Genomic DNA, 14,185 nt, shown 5'->3' with positions numbered 1-14,185 from the left:
CAGAAAATACCGCAGATAAGGACAGATGGAGCAGTAAATGTAGTAAAGAAAGACATGAAGTATAGATAAAGGATAGAAACTATAATAATAGATTCGAGGGACTTTGGTTATAGACAGTGGAAATGTCCACAATTGACCTATGGCTAAGCCACGCCCCTGAACGCGATGAGCCAATCACAGTGAGCATAGCTAACCTAATACACTCGGACATTCTCTGCTCCTAGATTTTCTAGGTTGATAGAAGCACTGGGGACCCAATTATAGCACTTAAACATGGAAAAAGTCAGATTTTCATAATATGTCCCCTTTAAGGAATAGCTGCCAACTGCTCCAATCAAGTGTGTTCACTGCTTGTAGTGTGTGTGTGTTCACTACTTAACGGGATGGGTTAAATGCAAAGTAACATTTTGAGTATGCATTGCATATTTGACAAACTTCAGCTAACTGAAAAAGACAAAACATATAAATTAGTATCGCACTCCCAAAAATGTGACATTAAAAGAATTCTGCTTTGCTAATCGTCAACCAGCAAGTTTTTAGCTTTTCAATTTTTTTAATAAGGAAAATCTTGAATCACTACCATTCAAACGTAATGTCCCTGCATTAAGACTGATGACTACTTGAGAAACATCTGCTATGAGCACAGCTTGCGTGGAGCTGTGTGAGTGAGTGAGTGACTCTTACGTGCATCTTTTCTATTTCAGTAATAGCCGATATTGCGGCGTTGCACTACAAATCTGTGAGGCGGCACCAGTCTCTTCACACAGCTCCAAGGAGGAACGTCAGGCTATTTAAAGCTTTCATCTAGCCAGTGAAGCACCCTTCAAAGCGGCAGCTCTCCCTGTAACAGGACACAGGTGCGGTAGGACCGCGCTGCGAAAGCTAATTAACAGTCGGTCTCAAGAGATGGTAAAAATGTTACAATTAAGGGGATTTTAGATGATCACAACAGCACAACAGATTTGACTCTGGCCATTTGATGCACAAGCTCAATGCAGAATGTTATTGCACACATATATTCGTGTGATGTCATGGGACTACCATAGCAGTAGTGCGCCTTTCTGTTGTGGTTTTTGTGCCCTATGTAGTGTTTTAAATTAAAGAACCCTTGAGAAAACATTTTAAAGCACTCTATAACCGTTCTTTGAGTATCTAAATGATAAGGGTTGAAGAATGTCATTCTCTTATGAGTGTGGTGATGCATTATTAATCGCAACCTTTATTGTGTACGTCTCAAAACTGCCCATGTATCATTTGATGTCAAATCAAGGCTAAATCAAAGCCATTACCACAAGGCTGTACCAGCTGCAAAGCAAGTGCCTTTCAAGTGTTACAAACATGATGTATGCATTCTTTTTAAAAGGTACAGTACATTATTGCATATAATACTTTTATTCAAAGCGACATACAGTGCTCTCAAGCTATACATTTTATCAGTATATGGGATCCCTGAGATCAAACCCATGACCTTTGCATAGCTAACGCATCTTAACACCATAGCATCTTAGCTCATAAAAATGTTAATGTTCAAATGTTTGTGAATTTGTGATTCTGTCCATTGTGCATTTTGCATTTTGAGTCCGCAGTTTTAGCCTGAATGATGATTTCGAATGATGACTTGCGCCATTGGTTAAAGCCAGAAGTTACAAAGTATTTTTTTTCATATGCGCGAGTCCGCGTACAGTGTATGCGCACCACTGAAATTTTTGAAATCCCGCGAGCATTGCATTTCGTCGCAATGTGCATGCGTCAAACATCTGTGTACGCTTACGAGTCAAATAAACTTTGCTTTGCAAGGCTGTGCGTACGTTCGCATACACGTAAAATAACAAATTATACTTCGGACTTTAGCCAAGAACGACTGTAAAAAAATTACAACGCGTCTCCATACAGTAGACTTCCATTTTAAAATAACGAAGACAATATATATCAAAAATGGCTGCTGACACCTTGCGCCATTGGTGTCATTTGGAGCCAAAGTCTATCTGGGTTATTTCAACCCAAATGCTGGATTATTTCAACCCAAATGCTGGATTATTTCAACCCATGGTTGGGTAACAACAACCCAGAATATATGGTTGTTTATAACTATAACAATAACTGTTGGGTTTGTCCATATTTGACCCAATCATGGGTTAAAGTAACTAAAACATTTTTAAAGTGTAACCAACTTAAACCAAACTTATTAGAATAACGAACAATAAAATGTACATCAACATATTAACAAAAATAATAGAGACCATCTTTGGCTCACATCCCATTCGTTCACATTGAGAGGGCGGGGTTTATGACCTATGCTGCAGCCAGCCACAAGGGGGCGATCAAAATGTTTTGACTTCACTTTTCCGGACGTGTGTGGCACCCGCGTACAGTGTATGCGCACCACTGAAATTTTTGAAATCCCGCGAGCATTGTATTTTGTCGCAATGTGCATGCGTCAAACATCTGTGTACGCTTACGAATCAAATAAACTTTGCTTTGCAAGGCTGTGTGTTCACGTACACGTAAAATAACAAATTATACTTCGGACTTAAGCCAAGAACGACTGTGAAAAAATTACAACGCGTCTCCATACAGTAGACTTCCATTTTAAAATAACGAAGACAATATATTTCAAAAATGGCTGCTGACACCTTGCGCCATTGGCGTCATTTAGAGCCAAAGTCTATCTGGGTTATTTCAACCCAAATGCTGGGTTATTTCAACCCATGGTTGGGTAACAACAACCCAGAATATATGGTAGTTTATAACTATAACAATAACTGTTGGGTTTGTCCATATTTGACCCAATCATGGGTTAAAGTAACCCAAACATTTTTAGAGTGTAATAACCACCTTAAACCAAACTTATTAGAATAACGAACAATAAAATGTACATCAACATATTAACAAAAATAATAGAGACCACATCCCATTCGTTCACATTAAGAGGGCGGGGTTTATGACCTATGCTGCAGCCAGCCACCAGGGGCCGATCAAAATGTTTTGCCTTCACTTTTCAGGACGTGTGTGGCACCCCTGGCTCAAACTGTGCAATATTGTGACAAGTGACTTACAGTTGTCTCTGCATATCAATATGATAAATCATTTAGTATGAAAATCACTTGACCTTTAAATCCTACCTGCATTTTGATTTCAGACAGAGACGTACAACTGTACCTCATTTTATAATCTTTCTGCAAAGCCTAAGATACACATACTGTTGAAAAGACTGTGAACTGTGAAACCTGAGTTTTTTATCTTTTGTTCATAAGAACATCTTTAATATCAACAACTGTACAGTAGCAGTTTGAATCCACAACTGCAGCAGCCTCAAGTAACTCGAAATGAAAGAGTTGTTCCCAGATGTTATCCGGCTGTTATGAGTCAAAATGACTGTTTTCTTTCTCTACTGCATTTGTCTTCCAGAACAATATATATATAAAAAACACAAAGAGAAAATAATACTTTTTATGATTTTATTTTCTTTCATATATAACTCCAATATTTTATTCATATGCGCACCACGGTGATACATAAATATATGTGGTTATTGCACTTTAATCTTTCCAATTTCCCACATGGTATCAATAAAGTACCTATCTATTCTATTCCAGATTTATTATGACACAGATTGGATCTCGGCAGGTGTAGGCAGCCGTTTGGTTTTACAGATCTGCTGATATCCATGCCTCTGCTACTGTGGCTGTGCTATAGGAAGCACAAAGAGAATATTGAAGATGAACCAAGGTCTTTCAGGTGAGCTGTAGGTTTTCCTGATGCTGAAGTTTGTTTGAAGATTTTGCAAGAACATTGAGGTTATCAGTTTCAAGAGTATTACTGTCTTAATTGCTGCATTATAGGGTTTGGGATGTATAGCATTATTATAGTGAGATATTGGAAAGATGAAATGCAAAATATACGTGACAGAACAGGTTTAGTGTGATGTATCCGTTTTGCACTTTGAACTTTTGTAGAAGATACTCTGAATAACTCTGAAAACTACAATATTCATTAAAACAATGCATTGTGTGTTGAAGTGTTCATAAGACTGACATGACACCTTCATAATCATGACATGACACGTGTCATGAACATGAAGGAGATTTTATGCACATTATGACAACTGTCATTGATTGTCATTTGTTCAATTATGTCATTTTTAATGCAAAGATGACATTGTTTAAATTGTCTTTGTTATGACAACTTGACATAAACCAATACATCATAACTTGTCATAAATCTGTCGTAAACATGACATAGCAGAATAATTATCAAACTTAAGAAAGTACCTAGCTTTATGGGTTAATATTGCCTTAAACTGTCATTTAAATGTCATTAAGTGTTAATACAGTGTCAAATAATTATAAATACTTTAACAAAATACCTTAACAAAATGCAACAGACACGTCAAAATATTATACTTAATTTTATTTATGTGCACAATACATAAAATAACTGACAACTAACAGAGCTTGTTCTTCCTCACAGAGAGAATTTTAAAATTTTTGACATAGAAGAAAAAACTAACAAAACATTTATTTAATTAATTATTATAATAATTATAATATAATTATAATGCAATTAACTGTTTTGCAGCAATATGGACCCAACGCTGCATTGTACTGTTTTCATTTAATTTTAGGTGAATAGGTTTCCAAATGCATTAAAAAATAACTTCATCAATTTTAATTATTATTATTTATATTATTGAATGATTGATTTTATTTTAAACACATGGAGGAAACTTAAAAAAACATTAATATGAACTGAAGAATATTCATGATGCTGTTATAAAACTATTTGACAGAATATTAACACTTAATGACATTTTAATGACCGATTATATTAGTACCACTGTAGTTGAGGTCAAGAAAAATATTCATTATGCTGTTATGAAACTATATGACAGAGTATTAACACTTAATGACATTTTAATGACAAATTCAATTTGTATCATTGGTAAAAAAGTGATCAGTTACATTGTCTTGATAATGTCAAGTTGTCATGACAAGTTATAATGTATTGCTTAATGTCAAGCTCTCATAACAAAGACATCTCAATCAATGTCATCTTTGCAATAAATAATGACACAATTGAATGAATGACACTTAATGACAGTTGTTATAAATGTGCATAAAACAAATGTGCTTTCTTATGATCTTGTAAATCTTTAAATACTGTATTAGTGGAACTATAACGGTCCCACCAATTTCAGTCTACTGTAATTTTTAAAGAGTCTTTGGTTTGCCATATTTGGATGCACACTGTGTACTGTATACGTGACAGTTTTATGTCATTTGGCTTCCCATGAGTTTACTGGTTTATTTAGTAGTTAGCAATCGGTGCTTCCCATGGGAAAAAAGTTTTTAAAGTTCATGGCATCATGTTTAAATAAAAGTGTCACAAGAAGCACATGTGGTCGGACAGTCTCTAAAATGTTCAGTAATTATTACATCTATGTGGAGCAAAAAAATAAAATAAAATACAGCAAAATTATATCTCATTTTAATTAGCTGTAATGATATTGCACAATAAACTGAATTAACAGATTTTACTATATGAAGTTTTTGTTTGCAACGTTGTCTGATAAGCTATATTGAGCAGACCTGCTGCTGTGATTTTTTTTATAAGTGACAAATATTACAAACATGAAAAACTTTATAAAGCCCTAGCTGAATACTAGTGCCTGAATGTTATGAAATTTTGGTACAGTTTTCAGGCCAATTTAATAGTTGACTTTAATAATCTATTGAAATAGCAAACCCTGAGCAATAAATAAAGGATAATATAAAGGAAGACGGTTGTATCGCAGAAATAAGGTCTATGCCTGTATATTATCTTGCTTATTACATGGCTATTTACCTGATAAATAAGGTAAGGAACAATAAATATTCATTTTAAAAATATTTCATTTGCTCAATTTTTAGATGCAAGGAAAACCTGTTCAATTTCCAATTTTAAGACAAGACAATTATTGTCACAAACACAATATTTGGTTGAATCATTTGTAAATATAACGTCATTTATGTTATTTAAAGACATATTTATATTACATTTTTGTGTTAAACTTTACCTGATTCCCGTTTGTTATTAGTTTTTGAGTGGTTGTTATCTGGGAATAACAAACCTGCAAATGTCGCGACTGGCCAATCAGAAACAAGCATTCCAATGAGCCGTGTAATAAAATAAAATGATAATTTATCTAAAATATACAAAATAGATAGAAAAATACATTTTCTTATGCAGCATTGCGATGCTACCGACTATTGCTATATCTGTGTATCATCTAATCTGTAATGTAGGAGGCAGTCGCATCCCCACAAGCTACTCATCACCTTCAGCTACTGTAAGTCCTTTAAAGTATAGACTTTCTTGTCGCAGTTGTTTTACAGTGTTTGGAGGCAGGTGTAAGCTATACTCACTTATTTCTTTCTTCTCTCAGCTTGGCATGCTGAAGAATTTGGCAGCTGTTTCACCACTTCAGGAGAGAATAATAACAGTTTGCCTTCAACATCCGAAAAATAATTTCACATGAACAAGCTTGTGAGAGGAAACATTTAAAGAGACCAAAGAGAGCTGCCTCGAAAGATAGATTGTTGGCTCATAATGTTTCTTTTCGCCTTTGTAGCTCATCAAAATGCTTTTGGTATACCACTTTTCATAAATGTAGATTTTCAGAGTGGGCGTGTGACCGAACACGTGCTGTAATTTTTACCTTCAGGACACACATTTTTCACTACTCTATCCAAACCTGTCCAGATCCTTGCTTGAATTAAAATAAAATGTGTCAATTCAAGAGGAAGAGAGATATGTAAATGATGCTATTTAATTTAGACCATACAGTACCATAACCCAGTGGTTCTCAAACTTGGGGGCGCAAGATGGTGACATTTTATAAAATATAGAAATTTATCATAAATTCTGTGTAATTAAATATCAGATACTAACCTGCAGTACTGTACTGTATCAATAAATACCTTTTTTTAAATCAAATTCTAAGTTTGAAATTGTTTAAGGTCATACATTTTTGGGGGGGTTGCGCACTTTGAACATGGACTCACAAATACACACACACACACACACACAATCTCAGTCACCCAGCTGGCTATTTCCCATGATGAATTGCAAGGTTATTTTCAGCTTTTTCTCTTGGCAGGAACACCTGGCGCTGATGGAGGATCGGGTCACATTGGCATACTAGATCAACTCGTGAAGCAGGAGTCTGGATGAGACTGGCATCTCTGGCATGGGATGGACCGCTAAGCGTGCTTGGCTGTGGTGCCAGGGGGAGGTTGCAGATTCCTGATACAGTTGACTGTCCGGAGAATCGACCAATAGGATGGCTGGACGGATCCCATAATGTAAAAGATAACAAACTTTGTGAGTTTAAGAGTGGGTTTTTATTCTTTCACCCTTAACAGTGGTGTTTTTTAATATTGTGCCAACAAACACTTTAACTTCTAAAATGTCCTTCTAATTACACACATGCAAAAATTCCGACCCAATCGCACGGCAAGTCGTGTTAGTCACAAAATATTTGATTAATTTATTTGTGTTCATGGCACAATGTTCTGCTTTTTCCATGCCATTGAGCACGAAAGTCTTTTTTGTGTCACTCAGCACAAATTTCTATAAATAGTTTTTCGCGTCTGTGGCACGACTTTCTTTTTCGTGTCATTTTATGTATTGTCTTCTCATTGTTTTTTCCTATTTTTTTTACGATTGTCGCCTGGGGTTGGGATTCACTTTCTGTTACATTTCAGGCATCCTAATCCAAACCCCAACTCTAATCCCAACTCCAAGCGAAAACAGTTTTAAAAGCGGAAGAAAATATTACAGGACATGAAAATTTTTTTATAGTAGCCGAATACTAGTTGCCTGAATGTTACAAAATTTTGGTAAAGTTTAAGGCCAATTTATTAACTGACTTAATAATCTATTGAAATAGCAAACCCTGAGCAATAAATAAAGGATAATATATAGGTAGCCGATTGTTATTGCAGAAATAAGGTCTATATCTGTACATTATCTTGCTTATTACATGGCTATTTACCTGATAAACATTAAAATATTGAAATATCGTTTGAAATATTTTATTTGCTCATTTTTAGATGCGAGGAAAACTTGTTTGATTTTGAATTTTAAGACAAGACGTTTAATGTCACAAACACCCTATTTGGTTTAATCATTTGTAAATATAATGTGATATATGTTATTAAAAGACATATTTATATTAGATTTTTGTGTAATATTTAACTGTACTGTCAAAAAAAGAAAGAGATGTAGAAACCAATACATAAAATTACATTCTAAACCAAACCCCAAATCTAACCCCAATCCCAAGCGACAATGATTTAAAAATAGCAAAAAATAAACAATGAGAAAAAAATACATAAAATGATATGAAAAAGAAAGTTATTATATAGTAATTATATTAAAGCATTAGTCCATTTAAAGAAAAATCCAGATAATTTACTCACCACCATGTCATCCAAACTGTTGATGTCTTTCTACTCAGTCGGGCAGAAATTGTGTTTTTGGGGAAGGCATTCCAGGGTTTTTCTCGTTTTGATGGACTTTGATGGACCCCAACACTTATTAGTTTTGATTCAGTTTGGGGTTGCAGTTTTAAAGGACTCTCAACGATCTCAAACGAGGCATAAGGGTCTTGTCTGGTGAAATGGTTGTCGTTTTTGACAAGAAAAATAAAAAATATGCACTTTTAAACCACAACTTCTCATCTTCCTCCGGTCCTGTGACGCGCCAGCGACACCTCACGTAATGTCATCACGTCAAGAGGTCACGGATGACGTATCGAAACTACGCCCCAGTGTTTACAAATGTAAAGAAAGAGGACCGTTCCGACTTTGTTGTATGTGTAATGATACTAATTAATGTCTCTGTGTCAGTTTATTGTTTGAAATGGTCAACAAGTGTGCGTTTCACTTACCCACTACTTGTGGTTTAAAAGTGCATATTTTAATTTTTTTTTGCCAAAAATGACAATCGTTTCGCTAGATAAGACCTGATTGCCTCATTTGGGATTGTTTAGAGTCCTTTGAAACTGCAATTTTTAAATGCATTAAAAATGTTAAGTGTTGGGGTCCATTAAAGTCCATTAAAATGAGAAAAATGCTGGAATGTTTTTCTCAAAAAACATTTCATCTCGACTGAACGACATCAACAGTTTGGAAGACATGGTGGTGAGCAAAGTCTCTGTTTTTTTTTTTTTAAGAAAAATGACTAATCCTTTAAAGTATATTATAATTATAATAGATATTATAGAAGATTCATACTGTACGTCTTATATATGCTATCAAATATACTGTATAATATCTATTTTATACATATATATATACATATACATATATATATATATATATATATATATATATATATATATATATATATATATATATATATATATATATATATATATACTTCAGAAAATGTAATTAAAATGATTACAGTAGTGTGTTTATTAGAAATGTAATTAATACAAGGATGTTTTACATTTTTAGAAACCACAAAAACAAACATGTACCCCTCTTTTTACACTTACACGATTGTCTGCCATCTAAAATTTCTGCCACACGCTTATTTGTAGTGTCTAATTTAACACCCACCAAAGTGTGTGTGTGTGTGTGTGTACGCGGGGACACATGTGAGCGTGAAGTGTTCCTGACAACGTGCCCACGTTTAATGAGAAACACCTGGCCCTCATTCATAATGGAGGGTGGATTTCATATTAATTTGGTGGAGCGTCTGCCTGTCCTGGGTGATGTTCAACATCTGTACAACTCCACTCTTAACAGCATAATGAATCTCACTTCCTTCTGGTATAAACCTAGTGACAAGTTTCTCATTGTTCATGTCGTTGAATTTTGAAGACTGCTACCTCTATAATTTTGAACACAGAAATGTTGGGCTCCAATATTCACTGTGACATGTGGAACAAATGATCTGCACAAATCTTCTGTTTGTTTTGTGCAGGTCGGTCAGCTGCAGTGTTGGGGAAAGTTACTTTTAAAAGTAATGCATTACAATATTAAGTTACTCCCAAAAAAAGTAACTAATTGCATTACTTAGTTACTTTTCATGGAAAGTAATGCTTACGTTACTTTTAGTTACTTTTGCGTTACTTTTTCTTGGCTAAAGCTTGATCTCTTTCAGGCCTTGCAGGTGTTTTTATGACTGAAAAGTTCTGCATTCAGAAATTGCATATTTCATCAAAAAAATTTTTAGCTCTGGCCTGCCATCTCAGTTTCTGACTCAAAAAGGTTCCACACAGGCACAGAGAGTGCATACGTTTAGTTTAATTCAGTACATATTTTTTAATCAAATTAATTAAACTAAAAAAGTAACTTGAGTTACTTTTTTGAAAAAGTAACTCAAATATTAATGTGTATATTTAAAAAGTAATGCGTTACTTTACTCGTTACTTCAGAAAAGTAATATTATTACGTAACTCAAGTTACTTGTAATGCGTTACCCCCAACACTGGTCAGCTGGTTATCCAAGTAAATGAGATTTTTCACAGTCATTGTGCATTGATTGTGACAACTCATGTCATGTCATGTGTGGTGATTCAGAGAGGGATTTATGAAATGTAGGCTAGTATTTGCTTCAAAGGCCTTGTATAACTTTTGACCTCAAGGGCGCACACAATAAAAAGATTGCAATTAAATCCAGTGCAAAAAAAAAACACACCGTTTAATGTTCTGCCCCAGTGTGTTTTTATATTTTTCACCACAGAAGTCCTTGAGTTCTTTATTTTCAGACTACACACATTCGTGACTTCGTAGCCGAACCAGATTCTAATCAAACCAAGCGAGACTTTCATGTTTAAATAGAGAAATGTCTGACTTATTAATTTCTAAAGGGTACAGTCATGCTTTTGACTGACTGAAGATGATTCATTATAACAAGGACTGTGTCAAGTTTCTCCTTCATAATAAATGTATTAATCTGTATAGAAAAGGTCCAAATATGTACCATTTAGGTACAGATATGTACCATTAACTGTAGGTAAAGGTATGTACCTTTGAGGTACCAGTACCTCTAAGGTACCGGCATGCACCTTAGAGGTACCAATATGTACCAAATGTACTTCATGTAATTTTTTTTCTGATTGTATAGTTTTGGATAAAATCATCTGCATAATGCTTTAAGGTTTATGTAGCTAGATCGTCACTTTACTATTTTACTTTGAACTTCTGATGTTATGAAAAAATTTGAAACTGAATCATAAATATTAACATTTTGTTTGGTCATAAGCAGCCATGCATTTAAATTAAGACAATAAAAAAAATCACATTTTCACATTGGTATTTAAATCCTATTAGTTCCTTTAAGTTCTGCACATAGTTCTGTACACATTTTTAGTTTATTTCCATTAATTCCCATATATTCGGTTTCGAACTTTGAAATTCCTGGAATTCTGCAACCCTAAACACAAAGCATTTTTCTTTATTGATGGCATTTCAATGTAAAATGTAATTTTATTTATTTTGTAAACTGGATTTAATGGTAATCCGCTGGTATATGGGAAGTGTGTTAACATTTGATTTACGTTTTAACCCGGTACACACAGTGAAATTTCAGCCATGATTTAGCTGCCTGGGACAAATTTTGAAATCCTAAAAGATTCCTGGCATCCTAGGCTAAAATCTGCTGTCTTTAATCGCTAGTTCACAGACAACTGATTCATGTTGCGATCAAAATTATCCTCCGACAAAATTCTGGAAGTGTCAGAAATTTAGAGACACAATCCTGTTGTGTGACCCATTCTTACCAAAAAGCGTACAAATGACACGCAGTGTGATTATCGTGCAATAGTTACGCCAAATTCCGATTTTGTGTGCATATGATACGCCAGTCAGGGGCGTGTCTAGAGGGGGGGCATTGGGTGGCACCGCCCCCCCCGGAATATGATTGGCCCCCCCTGGTGCCCCCCCTCCAATCTCATTGGGCCAGCTAGATTTACTGTCAACCTTAAAATACCCACCGCACCATTGGACCAGAGAGCTGTCAATCACTGTTTGATTTGAGACTCGCGCGAACGCTAAGAAGCAGTAGCATAGTAGTTGCACGTTTTTAAAAGAGGAGAAAAGAGACACCACGACACCCACCGCACCATTGGACCAGTTGTCAATCACTGTTTGATTTGAGACTCGTGCCAACGCGAAGGAGCGGGCGCCCCGCCACAGACTCAACACTGGAACAAATAAAGACAAATCAAATAGATTTTTCATGATTACCATTTACATTTTATTTTACTATTTAAAACGGCTTCATTTGCCGTTGCAAGCGCTCAGCAGCGCCTCTTTCTCGCGCGCACACTTTCTCACTGCTGCATGCGGAACCTCGAGTCCTTCCCATTCACTTATATGGCGAATCATTTTGTGTCTTTTATTTATTGTTTTCTCATTTGTTTTCTGGTTTTTTTTTACCATTGTCGCTTGGGTTTAGGGTTAGAACAACTTTGTTATATAAAAGTTACATCCTAACCCAAACCACATCACTAACCCCAACTCCAAGCGACCATGGCTTAAATATAGACAAAAACATGGAGAAACCTGTATATTAAATAACCTGCTTAAACAGATCTGAAATCTAACCCTAAACCCAAGCGAAAATGGTTTAAAAAACAGAAAAGAATAAAAACAATAAATAAAACGACAAGAAACGATTTGCCATATAAGTGAATGGGAAGGACTGGCGTGTCATTTGTACGCATTTGTACGCATTTTGGTGAGAATGGGTAGTCTCCCTACAACAACCGGTATATCAAGAACCAATAGAAGCATAGAACCCGATGACGCAATTATTGCGACAACAACTAACCAACACGGACAAATGTCGAAAAGAGCCAGGTGGACATACGCGCTGGAAATACAAATGCCAGGTACCTATCTCCATCATTTTTTCTTCTTTTATGCTCGAGTCAAGTCATGATTAAAATAAAAGCTAATGATTAAACTCGTACAGTCTGACTTAACTACGATCTTGATCGCACAGTGTGGCAAGCAACAATCCTAAAGAACTATTAAAATGCACAGTGTATAGACGGTTTCAGCAGTAACAACATAAACACGTGGTTTCGTGGTCATCACGTAACTTCCGGCAAACTCTGCAAAGAATAAATAAAAACAAAGTCCTTTTAAAGTAGTTTACAAGCAAAATAAACAACACGTAGATTACATAGGAACCCATAACATTTGTTATTTTCGGCGAGTTTTTTGTTTTTAAGAGTTCAGTTTCAGGAAGTCAGACCATTAAACAAACAGAAACCGGAAGTAAAGTTCGGACCAGACGCTTATCACCCGATGAAATGGTCTATACCGAGTTTTATTTGGTTTTGTTCGCTTAATTTATTTATTAAAGGATTAGTCCATTTTCTTAAAAAATAGGAAACATTCCAGGATTTTTCACTTTTAATGGACTTTAATGAATTGGACTTTATGGGACAATGATGGATTGATAAGCATTTATCATTTATTATATACAGTAATGGCAAAAGTTGATTTCCAAATTTGCCCTTTATTCAAAGATATTACTTAGCATCTATTAAAAATTGTATGTAATATACACAACACATACACAAAGCTTACCGAGTCAAGGCTCATGTGAATAATAAGCAACAACATAGCAAACCCCTGACATTCAGGTACTTGTAGTCTCACAGTTGTTTCAATGGTTTAAAGATATGAAATCTCAAAAATGACTGGATTTTCACATTTGACAATAGTAACAATCTGTACTATTGAGTAGCATTTCATTTAAGAGACACAAAATGTTTTCCAACACATTGCCTTCCTTCAGCCTTAGTCATACAGTATGCAGTAAGCAAAAGTACTTTTTTGTACTTGTTCAACTAATAGCTTCTAATGCTGTTTCCTTTGTAGTAACACAGCTCCTAATGTGTTTTTCTCTCTGTGGTTTAATGTTTAAGACCTGCCTTGCCTGCTGTTCACTTGGTGAATGCATTCTTACAGTTTACAGCAGATTGTGAGTTAACTTCTCTAATGCAGTTGCATTGTGTCTCATAAGAGCTCGATAGTTTTGACTTCTGAGTCGCACAATGTTTGAAAGAGAAATCTAATTTGTTGGAGATTCTGGGTGAAATTGAGCTCGACAATGCAGTATGTCTGGTTGTAAAACACGGACCCTTGAATTATGCACGGAATTATGCAACTTTAAA

The 14,185-nt window shown here is 35.2% G+C and overlaps 1 long non-coding RNA gene across 1 annotated transcript; it reads left to right on the top strand.

Moving 5' to 3' along the window:
* The first annotated feature begins 710 nt into the window (after positions 1-710).
* Positions 711-7,503, top strand: LOC129450160 (uncharacterized). The gene is made up of 3 exons (XR_008646269.2): positions 711-857; positions 3,597-3,738; positions 7,139-7,503. It is a non-coding gene; the product is annotated as an uncharacterized lncRNA (long non-coding RNA).
* The last annotated feature ends 6,682 nt before the right edge of the window (positions 7,504-14,185 follow it).

This window comes from Misgurnus anguillicaudatus, chromosome 8 (assembly GCF_027580225.2).
Source record: "Misgurnus anguillicaudatus chromosome 8, ASM2758022v2, whole genome shotgun sequence".
Classification (NCBI taxonomy): Eukaryota; Metazoa; Chordata; class Actinopteri; order Cypriniformes; family Cobitidae; genus Misgurnus; species Misgurnus anguillicaudatus.
The sequence above is the reverse complement of the archived record's forward strand: the minus strand, read 5'-3'. Positions and strand labels throughout refer to the sequence as shown.